The sequence below is a fragment of the Pholis gunnellus genome (assembly GCF_910591455.1).
Source record: "Pholis gunnellus genome assembly, chromosome: 16".
Lineage (NCBI taxonomy): Eukaryota > Metazoa > Chordata > Actinopteri > Perciformes > Pholidae > Pholis > Pholis gunnellus.
In genome coordinates this window covers 18,925,430-18,939,042 of record NC_136543.1, presented here as the reverse complement: position 1 = coordinate 18,939,042, position 13,613 = coordinate 18,925,430, and positions in this window count along the sequence as shown.

Below are 13,613 nucleotides of genomic sequence, written 5' to 3'. Positions count from 1 at the left end.
ACCACCAGCTGTAAAGAAGTACATCTACGGTATATTTTTGTATAAAAAGATGTGTGAACTGTAAAAAGTTCTCATCATATGGATAGAAATCAACTATCCTTTTAGAAAATTATTAATTTACGCCTTCAGCCCATCTTCATATAACATGCATCAGATATTGATACCACTTTCCATTACTGTTAATGCCGCTTACTTTGATGTATTGCATGAATTTAGGTCATGACGTTTTATGGCAGCACTTTAAAGATTGGTAAAATCTACCCCTGCAAAATAGAAAGCTAAGTAAACCCAGTTATTTTTCTGGGTTTATCCTCCCTCCACATCCCGTTCCCATTCTTTCATCAATCAGCCAACACCCACCTCTTGTCAAGTACATGTCATGGCTGTTAGTGCGAAATCCGATGTTATTCAGATACCTGAAGCGCTCGTAAGAAATGTCAGATCTCTTCCACAGCCGCGCTGTGCGGGAAGTGTGCGGCGAGACGAGTGCCACCCCGTCTTCCAGGCCCGAGGCAAACACATCATCTCCAGCTCCCCAGCAATCAAGAGGCCCCGGCATCTTGGCTGCACACGTCGATCCACACTTTAACCGCTCTATACGTATAGATGCCAAACGCATCACGCACGCACACCACCCGCGCGACGACCGCCTTGCTTTTAGATTCCACTTGGCTTTTGTTTTCTCTTCTGTATGTTGAAGGTGTGGAGTGAGCGCTCAATCGTTGTGACATATATAGGTCCTGTGTGTTTAATGGTGTGTGTGCCTGAGTAAGAAATGGTATGGGGTCGGGGTGGCTTTAAATGCGTTTGTGTCAATCACGGAGACACACATAGATTACGATCACTTCCCCTCAATTACACTTTATAAAAAGAAAGGAGGAGAATTGAGGAGAAAGTATGGGGAGAAAACGGAAGAAAAGGGGAAGAAAACATCTCAATTATAAGAAGAGAACTCGTCTCAGAGCTTCAAAGGCGAATCGCATTTCTCCCATTTCATTTTCAGATCGTTCACGATAACTGTCACATATATCATGTGTGATTCCACTAAGACAGCTGCTAATGCTCTCTTGGCATGCGTTTTTACACAGTGGAAACAGAGATATCAGCCTGTATGGCCTACATTTTATTACTCTGATCCATAATATGACATTATTGCATCATCTGTCCACCCAACATTTCTCAAGCCCTAAGGCACTCGTAACTGAAGTGACAGACGGTGACTGTGTGTGTGTGTGTGTGTGTTTATGCCTGTGTACATGCGCATATGTGTGCGCAGGCCCCTGTGTACGAGCTGGAAGCGTTGCACAGGTTGTGTTTGAGTTGATGGCCAATCGTTACGAGTTTGCATGTCCATATGTTTCAACCCGCAGCTACATCCACCATCTGTCCCAGTATGATGCTAATTTAGCTCTCCTGTCATAATCAACTGTCTCTGTTTTCCCCCACTGCCTCCAATCGCCTGTTTTTGATGCCGGATTGCCGCGGTGCCGTTTCCCACTTGTTTACGAGGGGCCACTTCCTGGCTCCTGTAAGCAGTGCTGGTGGTCAGGAGTAAGAGCCCTGAGGGTGGCGTGTGTGTCACGGAGGGAAGGTATACGGGAGGGGGGGGAGGGTGCAGCAGCGCTGTGGCTCCTCTCAGGCGTAGCCCGCGGGAAGCATGTCAGGATATTCTCTGGATAATCACTCAAAGACGGGTTGTTTACCCCGTTACTCTGAGCGGGGGAAGGGTGGTAAACCTGCGGAGTAGTTTGCTCATGGAGGTCAAGAGGGTGAAGGGTGAGAACATGTGTGTGTGTGTGTGTGTGTGCATGTTGGTACTAGATGTTTGTGTGCCATTTTGTGTAAGATTAGGGAGCGTACGATTATGGCACACATGCATGTATGGGCGCACTGTACCGGATATGCAGCCACATTTCTAAACATAAAAGTGGTTTGATATACAAAAAAAAGAAAAGTTGGAAACCAAACTTTGAAGTTCAAAACATGAAAACGGCCTGTGTCTGTGTGAGACACTCTGGGCCTGTTACTAATGTCTATGTAAACACACCCGCGTTCTTATTACAGGCTCAGAGCAACTAACGTAGTACAGTCCATACAGGACAAACGGTAGGTGGGTGGGTCAAACAAACAGAGGACTTTTCCCGAGTATATAGTCAGTACAGTTAATGTCAACCATGGTCTTTCTCTAAACGTAAGTGGTTTTGTTGACCAAACCTGTAAAGACAGAAGTTTACTTTGAAAAGACACCATGCACGTAACGAGTGTTCACTGTATTTCTTACTAAAAGTCAACCGTCTGTGTAGCACAACTGTCAGGACTTTGCGACTTACCTAAGGGGACAGAAATTGGCGTGACGCATCAAGAAACGCAGCGCACCGTGTTGTCAGTGCAGCGCTGGCTTTCCCTCAGAGATCTACAAAGATCTGGCGCAGCCAAAGCTGCACGTGCACACTCCACGGTTGTGTTTGAAGGTAAAGATGTAGACGCTCCTGTGCGGCGATGCTAACCACAGGGACAGCTTGAAAAAGAGACGGAGTGTGTGTGTGTGTGTGTGGCATGCGGTGACAGAAAAGACAGACCCTTGTAAAGGAAGAAAGATAAAGACAGAATGCAGAGGAACGGGTGATTGAGACAAAAGCAGATGAGGGGAGAGTTGAGTGTGTCCTGTCTGATAAACAGGAACATGGCTCATCATTACAGGGAGCACCAGGGGAGCGCTGAAGCCCCATCTGCCAGCTAATACATACTAATGCTCTCGCTCCACTGTACAGCCACCGTCAAAGCCGCAGGACACGGACGCGGACGCGGCACGTGCATACTCTATAGCGCAGTTATTGAAACACAGGAGTGTGGCGATTCAAAGCGGGATTCCGTAGACGCACTGTGGTTGCAGTGTGGAAAGAGATTCAAGGATTTAAGGATGATTTATTGTTACAATCCAATAGGGTTGCTGACCGAAATGCAGCTGGAGCCCATTTCCTTCACAAGAAGACCATGACAAACAAAACAGAAACTGTTGGGCGTTCCTGTAGAGTATTTATTTTTATTTGCATCAGGAGGAATGTAAACAGCAGCAGCAAAACAATTCTCTGAGCAATATGGCCGACATCTTAACATTAACATCAGGGAAACATCTGTGCGTCAACTTTCACTGTGTTTGAGCACCAAGCATCACTGATGTAAACACAGAGTCCTCCTCCTATACCGTCCCACCGGAGTCCTGTCGGCCCGATCCGGGGTGCCCACGATGGCACCGGGTCTCTGTAAAGATGTGAGCACAGCAGCCACCAGCCCTCCCGTTGCTGGGTTAGCCTCAATTCTCCTGCAACCGGACATTAGCCAGGAGCAGATTGCGTGGTGGAAAAACCGTAGGTCCTAGCCGGATTAGCTTATCTTCCATCTCTGCTCTTCCTCGCTGTCCTCCTGGGGCGATCGACTCCGCTTTCATAATGTGCCAGTGAACAGTAAATCCATTTAAATACGCGGTCAAAATGAAAAATTTCGCCACTATTCTATAGGTGTCCATACTGCCTGCGTTGTTTTCTGAAATCAGAAGCTAAATGTCTTGGTGATGTGAAAACGCTTTTGTTTTTCAAAACTGTCTCAGTTGTGTGAACATCATACAAACCTAATTGGTTGGACTTGGCCACATTCATGTACAGTCTGCTGCCATCCATCAAACGCTTGCCGGGTTTTTCTTCTTCTTCTTTTTTTTTTTCCTCTCGCCATAATGTGCATACTTTGTTGGCACCCCGAATAACATTTTGGCTCGGGTTGCAGTTGCCCTATTTTCCTCTCTCTTTTTCCTCATTAACGGAAAAACACAAGTGTAAAGGATGGTCCGTCACACGGTGCAGTTTACTGTGTCAGGGTGATTTCAAACAGGTTCAAATCCCCGAGCGGTTAGGTTTGACACCCACTCAGGCGTGCTATTGCCTTTGATTTCGTGTTTAGTTTGTTTTTTTCACTTGCGTGTGTGTGTGTGTGTGTGTGTGAGAGGGGTGTCAGCGGTGTAAACAGTGAATGTCCCCGGTGTCTGGAGGTATTACACTGAAGCGCAGCCATGCATACAGGCCTGGGAGGGCCTTTCTGAATCAGTGGACAGGACCGGAGCGACCTTTTCAACACACATTATAACAGGGTCACCTCACTGAGATGCAGGTTTGTGGGAGAGCGACACGGCGAGAGGAGGGGAGAGGAGTAGGGAGACAAAGATGCGGGGGGGGGGTGGGGGTTAGGGGTTGCATGTGAGCGCCCTCTTCACTATACCTTGTGAAAATGTGCCCTTTCATCACTGTATTCCCATGTGCATCTGTCCATATGTATTTGTGTTCCCCGGCTGGGGAGAAAGCACACATTTACGTGGTCACGATATGCTGTCAGATACAGTGGGCTGATTTGTTTGGAGAGGTTTCAAAGTTGCACCGCACGAAGAGGGGTAATCAGAACTGAATGCGCCGCGGTAAAAAGGCGACGCCGTACATGCACGATGGGCGATGCATCGATCAGAGTACACTCGCCCGCGTTGTCGTTTTTGATTTCAACTTGTGTATCCAATCGCAACGTGGGCCCTACATTCCCTTATAGGCCTAAATAAAACACATGCATGGGTGCGCTTCTCCTACCTCAGCAACAATCTGTACGAAAACGTCTCCACATATCAAACTCGTGTGCGCGATCCGCGCGTGTGTGTGTGTGTGTGTGTGTGTGCTCAAGTGCGTGTGTGTCTCAGTGCATCAGACCGGTGAGGAGAAGAATAACCCAATTATAGAGACAGTCTGCCTCACAGACATACAGTATGTACACGGGTAGAAAGTGTGTGTGTGTGTGTGTGTGTGTGTGTGTGTGTGTGTGTGTGTGTGTGTGTGTGTGTGTGTGTGTGTGTGTGTGTGTGTGTGTGTGTGTGTGTGTGTGTGTGTGTGTGTGTGTGTGTGTGTGTGTGTGTGTGTGTGTGAGAGAGACAAACAAAGACGAGCACAGCGAAGCAGTGATTTTTGATGAAAAGAACACAGCAGGAAAAGGGCGAGAACAAGAGGAGAGAACGCAAGGCTCGAATGAATGAATGCAGAATGAACAGGATGTGCGCTGAACAAAGGTGAGCTGGTAAAAATACAACCAGCGTGAGGACATTTTAATATGTGAGGAGGATTCAAATATTGAAATATTGGGGTTTTATTTAAATGAGGAATCCTGCACGCCTCAATTCGTGTACAAAGTACCTTTCCCTCATGCAATTCTTTTTTTTTAGGAAAGGGGGAGGATAAGGAGGGGAATGTGGCCCTGAACCTGACAATTTGGAGGATGCGGTTGCATAGCAACAGACAGCAGCCGAGTACCTAAAACGCAAGGCTATTTGGCTTGTTAAATATTCTCTGCCTGCCAGGACAGCGCTCAAAGCCAACCAGATTTAGAAATGCAGCTTAAAAAGCGCATAAGGCTGGCGCTGTACACAAACCAACAGTTCATCTGTTTTTCTTCCAAAACTCTGGCTTTATTGACATTTTTTGTATCTGCTAAATATCAAACATGGACATGAATAACAGCACATCCTTTATTCATAAAAAAAAAAAAAAAAAAAGTGATTACATCTTTAGAAGATGGCCATTGGCTTATAATATGTAATATAAAGATGATTTAGTCAGCATCAAGTCATTGTCCACATGGACAGCACATATTATCTAATAAGCCCGTACACAATGGGGGAATTAGCATCTGAAATGCCATGTTTGTGAGCTTACAACATGCGCCGGGGAATCAAAGTCGAGGTGTTTTCGTCATATCATGGATAAACACAAAGCAATTTCCTCTTTGACTTTATTAACATTTCACACGTGTATGCATGTGTCGCGCATGCCTCCGTGTGTCCTGCAGGTCGGGAGATTTCAATAAAGCAATAAGCTGTCGAAGTTGTTTGTTGCCTGTAAAGTCAGCTGTAGATTAAAATGGACAACAACAATAAAGAAAACAGAATCGCCCAAAGGACAAACAAGATTCCCTTTTATTGAGCCTCTCCAATATACAGTGTCCATACATTACCTGCTTTTGAATAATACATTAATAACGTATGATTTTTTTTTTATTTTGCTTCATCGAACTTTGCGTTGAATATCCGTACCAGCCGTGAATATCAAAGGCCCGTTCTTCCTCAATCTGTTGCCAACTTTGCAGCCTCTCCGCTGTCTCCGTACGCGGTTATTAAGGTTTCCTTCTGCACACGAACAGGATGACGTTGCTCTGGGATATATTGCGAGTGACTGCTGTTGATCTCGCCACCAGTGTTTCTCACAGAGCTGTGAATAATAGATAGGAAAGCTGACCAGAGATAATACGTCTCTCATTGAGGACGTAGCTCCTAGCGCAGGGAGCGTCTGAGAGAATGCTAACAAGCAGCGATTTCTTTTTCTTTCTTTCTTTTTTTTTTTTATCTCCCTCTCTTTTTATTTTTGCAGAGCCGCAGAATGTTCCTTTTTCCGTTGGCTCTCATGCATTTATTAATACCAGAGTTCCTTTCAAAACATCTCCTCTGGATAAGATGGATAACACATTCCTTTTATCATACTCCCTCACACACACACACACAAGCAGTATATCGTCCTGACAGTGATGAGCTGTGAAATCGGATGGGAGGTCTGGAGTGCGGTTTTGTAGCCTTTCAACACATAAATTTGGGTCACAGAATAGATTATCACCCCACACATGTCACTCTGACACTGATAGATACACTCAATCCCTCACCACTCATAAATTACACGTTTCATGAAAATTAATGCAATATTTAAATTGATAAATGATCATTCTGTAGACAGATATGTACTTTACATATGGCAGTGTTTCTCTTTCTACATTAATATTCAACATTCACTAATATATGTTTTAGGGATTCTATAAAAGGGTAAATGTAACTTGCAAGGGTTGTGTGTATAAAAAGAGAGGACAGCTTGATTTTGTATATAAAGTACGCTTTTTAGATTCAAAGCTCATTTCGTGCGGCTTGAAAGAGCCTCGGTTTACCGTATAGAGCGCATGGTCCGGACTGCAGAGGCCATATCAAAAGGATCCTATAGGAAAATAAAGACGCGCCACTCTGTCGCTCAGCAGAGGCACTCCACTGTGAACAATCCACGGTGTTTGAAGTCAATGGCCGCTTTTAGGGATTTGGTGGAGACTCAAGCCTTCTCTTTGCACACTTTCACACACAAAGATGTGTGTTGTGTGTGTGTGTGTGTGTGTGTGTGTGTGTGTGTGTGTGTGTGTGTGTGTCTGAAGGTGATCAAGACGTAAAGTGCGATTTCAGTTACCCTTGGAAGTCAATAGTGCTGGTGTTTTTTGAGGAACTATATTTCTAATGAATGTTATAATGAGTTGTTTGTAATTTGCCAGTACATCGCTAAATATCCCGTTGAATATCATTTTTTTAACACAACAGAGGTACTTTTTTTTCCCAAAGTTGAGAGAACTTAAGAATTGGGAAAGATTGAGGAAACAAACCATCTTGCTGGAGGTAAAACAGCATCACACTACTCTCTTTGTTCTACTGATTGTAAAGACAAATAATGTAAAAAATGGTCATTTTGATTGAAACAAACACTGTTGACGTGCTCATGGCGTATGACGGACTGGTCTGGAAAGGGCTCGAAGGTCACAGACGTTCATTTATATGTAAAAGTCCGGCACTCTAGCTTTAATTCATTTGAACGACAAATGCTGCCATTTCTTTTCTGGCAAGGACGGCATCTTGTTTCCTGTTGCCAAGAGGATGTTGCTTTTTCACCCACTTAAATTAAGCAAAAGTCATGTTTACATTCAATGCTGCTTACAGAAGCACACTCTATACTTAAGATCTCACAAATGTGTTAAAGCATTTCCTTCCTAAGTATTTTAAATCCATGTTCTTCTTCACCGTCTTTGCTCGTGCATTGATGCATATCTTGGCGCGTCATCGCCACCTGTAGATCAGTGGAATAGTGCGACACCATCGAATGCGATGTGTATCACGTCGTCTGTGTGCGTGTGCACAAGATGGACAAAATGTGGACCCACAGCTCCACAATGCTACGAGAGGTCAAAAACTCCACAGGGAACCTTTAAGAGGACCACACACTAGAGTCTTTGTAAATGGCACAAAAAGCAAGATCACTATCTGTATCCTTACAGGCAGCTGGAAAAGGTCGTTTCCCATGTGTATCCTCATGATCATCAATTATTGTGTGATTCCAAGACAGCAGCCAATGTTTTTTTTGTTTTTTTTTAGTGATTGCTAAATAATTGATGAGTTATCCAGAGGAAAAGTTCAATTGGTACATCCCTGTTGCACATTCCTGATGGCGGACCTTATCTGAAGAAATGTAAAGATTTGGCAAACTAGTTTGATAGCGGTCCAATTACTGAAGAGATTTCTTTATGTCGACTTAAGAGCGTGCACAGCTGTGTTGACCAATGTTTTTGTCTCCATTTTTGTGGCCTCTTTACTTGCTGCCATATATTCAGATGATTGGTCGACTGTTTCTCCATCTGGCAAAATAACGTAAACATGATGTGTATTGTGATTCAGAGGTCTGGAGCCAGGTTGATCAGGGCCTGCTTATTACATAATAAAAGCCCTACACAGGTTTTAGCAGCCTTAAGGTTTGGGTTTGGGGACATCCTTGTCTTAAAGTTGAAGCCACTGAGGAAAGACCTTAAACCTGCGACTCCTCTGGTTGCAAAAATAAGTCTCTTTGTGCAGAAGTCCATGAGAAAAATGAACCTACTTCTCACTTAATTTATCACCTCAGTAAACGTTGTAACCAGCTAGTTTGAAGTTTTCTTCAGTACAGCGTGCACGCTACCACGGGGACCTGCCAATCAGGATGGTTTTACTGTATTTACGGCATACCCCCCCCAGAGGAAGGCCAGCTTTTGGGCCAGAAACTGTGGGAAGTACATGTTGACCCGCTTCTTCTGTTTGAAGTGGTAAGCTTCCTGATTTCTTTTAAATGGTTCCTGGAAAAGTGGCTTTAATGGAAACAAGCTTTCAAGAGACCCTTTGCTCTGTTTTTAATGGAAAAATGGCCCTAAAATTGCGTTTTGTGCCATAAAGCAAAGCAGCAGATCTTTTACAGCAAACGTAATAACACAAGTACATAATGTGCAGAGTAAAACGCCACAGACGCTGCCAATCTTCTAAGTGATGCTCTTGTTTGTTTAAAGAAGTAGCGCTATAAAGTCCTTGCCGTAATTCACGTGTCAATAAGGATATTTAACAGCTCCTCTTGGTTTTCTTGTATGTTGGCTTTCTGAGATATTCTGAAGGTTTTAGAGGAGACGTGTTGGCATTGTGTTTCCTGGTTCTTGCAGCTTGACAGTGAGGCGAAGCAGAGACAGCTTTGTTTGTCTTACGTGGAGGTGACAGACAGGAGGTCCGCCCCTCTTCGCCCCCACAGATATCACCTCCTCTCTGTTTGCTGCACATCAAGGGGATTAGCATCTTATTGCTCAGGTAAAACAAGCAACATCAATGGAGTCCTGTAAAATACGTGCCTGGTGTTCTGCATAAACCGCGGGCCGCTGAGCCGTTTATGCAGCCCTTTGTGAGTTAAACACTTTGACATCAATCGATCGGCTGGGGAACAGCCTAAGCTTTTCTCGGTTCACCTTCCCCTCCCACGAAAAGAGGGGATGAAGCCTCATCTTGATGGGTTTAATTCTGGGGAGAAAGGGATGCAGGGAAGGTGGAAAAGAGGAACGAGGAAAGGAGGGAAAGTGAAGATGACGGCTACCTCCCACTGGGTTTGGCTGCAGCTGGTGGGTGGAAGAAAAAGAGGGAAGAACTGTGAAGGATCTGTGAATCCGTTTCCTGCTGAGTGTTCTTCTTTCTTTACTCTTTCTTTACTTTGCTTATTCTTATTACTTGTCCTACATTTTTCCTTCTTTTTTCCCTCCCTTCCTTTCCTTCTTCCTTCCTTCGTTAGTTGATTATTAATTTCTTGCTCACCGGTTTCCTCCCAGTCATCTATATTCCCCTGTTTTACTCCTTAAATTCTTTCCTCTCTGCTTTTTTCCCCTATTTTCCTTTCTTCTCTTTCTATGTGCTTTCCTTTGCTATCCTTCCATCTATCTTGTGTCCTTACTCCCTTTCCCCTTCGTTAGTTTTGTATCCACTCTTCCTTCTTTTTTTGCTGTTTTCTTTCTATTTTCTTGCTTCTTCCCTCCTTCATTTTATGTTGCTCTTTCTTTCTTGTCCTAATCCTTTTCACCTCTCCTTCCTCCTTCCTCCCTCCTTACTTCTTTGCTTTCTGTAAACAAGGTTTCACAGTAAAGGTCAATAAGCATCAGCCCTATTCGTCAGTATCTAACCGTCACAACCATTAGAGCTGCAGATCCTGAAAAAAAGCCTTATCAGTGTTTTCCTGTTCCTGCTGATATCAGCTCCCCCCCCTCCTCCCCCTCCCTTCCACACACACACACACACACCTACACACACCTACATGCATAGACACTGTTATCTCTGCTATGGTGTTTAGCCAACTCAGAGCTAATCCAGTGTGAACCCAGTCCCTGGCTTGTACTCAGCAGTTTGCAAACAGATTTGGTCAACACACACAAACACAGACACACACACTCAGACACACACACACACACAGACACACACACTCAGGGGGAGTCAGAGAGTTTGGCCCCGGAGCAGGGTACATCACGCTCCAGTAATGTGATGCTGAGCCAACACTGTGGTACAGTAGTGTGGCATTAACATAAATGTGCATCTCAGCGCGAGGAGGAGGGAACATGCGGATGTCTGCATGTGATAGCTGTCTGATTATTCCTGCAGTGCGTTCACTGTCCTCACACACACAACACGTGGCCTTACACTACCAACATATGTCCATGCTAAACAGTAACAATCAGGCCTTTTTTCACGATTTCATTTCTTTCTTCAAATAAGGGGAAATTTCAGGCAATTGAAATGGATCTGCTGAGGGCCACATGCTGACGGACACACTAGCAATACAGAAGAAAACCTCCTGAGAGGCTGTGCTGGTGTCGGGGTGTGGCTGAAGGTACCAGTGAGGTCCACTGTGAAGGATTATCAGAGTCCAAGAAGAAGCTCCACAGCAGTAATCTTTGAGGCAGGATTTTTTTCTATCCATTCTTTCTTGACACTTGCGAGGTGAAATTAATAGTCAAATTAGCACAATGCACAAAGGTGACACGACAAGTTATCATCAGTAGTAGTATTATCAGGGTCTGACGTTCTAGCACATCACCTACTTCCAAGGTATATGTAGTGAAAAATGATGAACAACTTTATTGTGATAAAACAATGAAGTGCTTGCATGTTTCTGATTGATCAATGCAGTGAGTTGCAGAATAGCGTTTGAACAGTTGAAGCACCCTGACATCTGTGGCTGTGCAGCATTCGTTTCACAATAAACCCCCTTCTGTGTTTGGACATTTTAAGCAGTTTTTTACTGGTGTCAATATGTTAAACATGGCAGATCATTTTTTGAACTGGTTAAAATGCACTGAGGGGGAATAAACATCTCGTCACGGTATTTTAGGTTTTTTTCAAATGCGATTCCGAGAATGGTTTTACAAGTTTGTTACACAAGTCGTCTCAAGCAGTTAATGGTCAGAGCAGATGTTCCCAAACTCTGGCTCGGGATTCAGCTGAACTGTGCACAACTTTTGTCCACCAGCTCTGTTTAAACTACATTTGTTGTCTACACACACACATGTTCATATTGTTTATCAGCATGTTGAGCCTGCACTGTCATACATTTCTATGCAGACCCTTGAAGTACAATGTAGCATAATGAAGTTTAATTTGCATTTATCATTTATAATATAATGCACTCCATTTGACGGGGTCGCCGAAAAAGGTTACGCACCCTCTGAGTAGAAGATTACCAATCAAGTCACGTGTTTATGGTAATTTGAGCGGTGGATTTAGTGCTGGCTTTTACAGTAGATCTAACAGCAACTGCGACTATAGTGAAGTCTATTACAGTCTGAGTCAACAGTACAAGCACGGCCCCAGGGCTCCATTCTCACCTGTGTGCGAACAGCCCATTTTGCATAAGTAGCTTTATTTTAATGAGCTGCTGCAGTGAGTGGAAGCCACACAGGTTGAGAGTTAGCTTAGAGCTGTATGGTTAGAGTCCAGCAGGTCCCCGCCCGTTCTCTTTCCCAGAGCGTCAAAAGCAGACCCTTAGGTGTGTGATACTGATGCACAACACGCACTTTAGCATCTTTATGAGACGCGCCAGGCTTTCAAGTAAATATCATGTATGAAGACAGAAAACTCACACAAGGCGAGTCAAACAAACAGGCCGTCCAACCAGGAGACAGCTGTTTGTGTTACAAAGTGTTACAAAGTTACGTTAGTGAAATTTATATTTTCCTAACTTATGTTACGGTTCTTTTCTTTACATTTAACTAAGTCCAACCATGAAGTTCTTCTCAAACCTAACAATTCCCAAATTTCACCACAAGTTTACCACAACTGTAGTGGAGCATTGTTTGACCCTCTCCCAGTGCGTTAAACACAAGGTTTCTGACCGAGAGTCAGAATGTGACGAGTTTGGATGGAAACATATTGCAAGTTCACGTACACACAGCAACTTCCTCCTTAAAACACTAAAGTTGCCGACATCCTGTAATTCCCCTCTTGTAAAATATCTGACTAGCTTGGCTCACTTTACCTTTGAACTTGCTTCCACTTGTTATAAAAGCAGTTTTTTTTGCTCCCTCCAGCAATTTTCTACAAACAAGCACCAATATGTTGAGGGAAAAAAAAAAGCAGATCCTGCACTTCACTCGCTCAGTTGTCAAGATTGTTGCTTTTTCTAAGAATAAAAAGATATTCTAAGACTCACGGTAGACAACGTGACTCATTAGGATGGATGTTTTTGCAGCTCTGTTGATGTGACTTTCAGTTCTTACACTTCCCTTGCATGCTCTCTACAGTCTGCAGCCTCTCTGCTCCACTCTCTCTCTCTGTCTCTGTCTCTCTCTCTCTCTCTCTCTGTCTCTCTCTCTCTCTCTCTCTCTCTGTCTCTGTCTCTGTCTCTCTCTCTCTCTCTCTCTGTCTCTCTCTCTCTCTCTCTCTCTCTCTCTCTGTCTCTGTCTCTCTCTCTCTCTCTCTCTGTCTCTCTCTCTCTCTCTCTCTCTCTGTCTCTGTCTCGGGTTTTCTCAGGAGACCTGGTTAGATAAGACCGCCTGAGCTATAAAAGCAACAAAGCACTTGGGGAGAAGAGTCTGACACAGAAACATTCAGCAAGGTGTAAAGTATGGAGGCTAAAAAACACAATGTGCTGTTCTGAAGCAACAAACGCACACACACACACACACACATGTGGGTGACAAACACAGACGACACATTTTCTTTCTCTCGTCTGATCCTTCTATTCGCTGCCTCCTCTTCCTGCCTTCTTGAAAGTTTCTATTCGTGGAATCCCCCTGAGGCCTCTGCGTCGTTATGGTATTATTATTATAATCATTTCTGTCCGGTCAGTCTGGGCCAATGTGAACTGCTGGTTCTCCTTCACACACACACACACACACACACACACACACAGAAACTGTCCTTAACCAAACCGTTAATTCCACCTGTTCTCTCCGTGTGCCGACAGTCT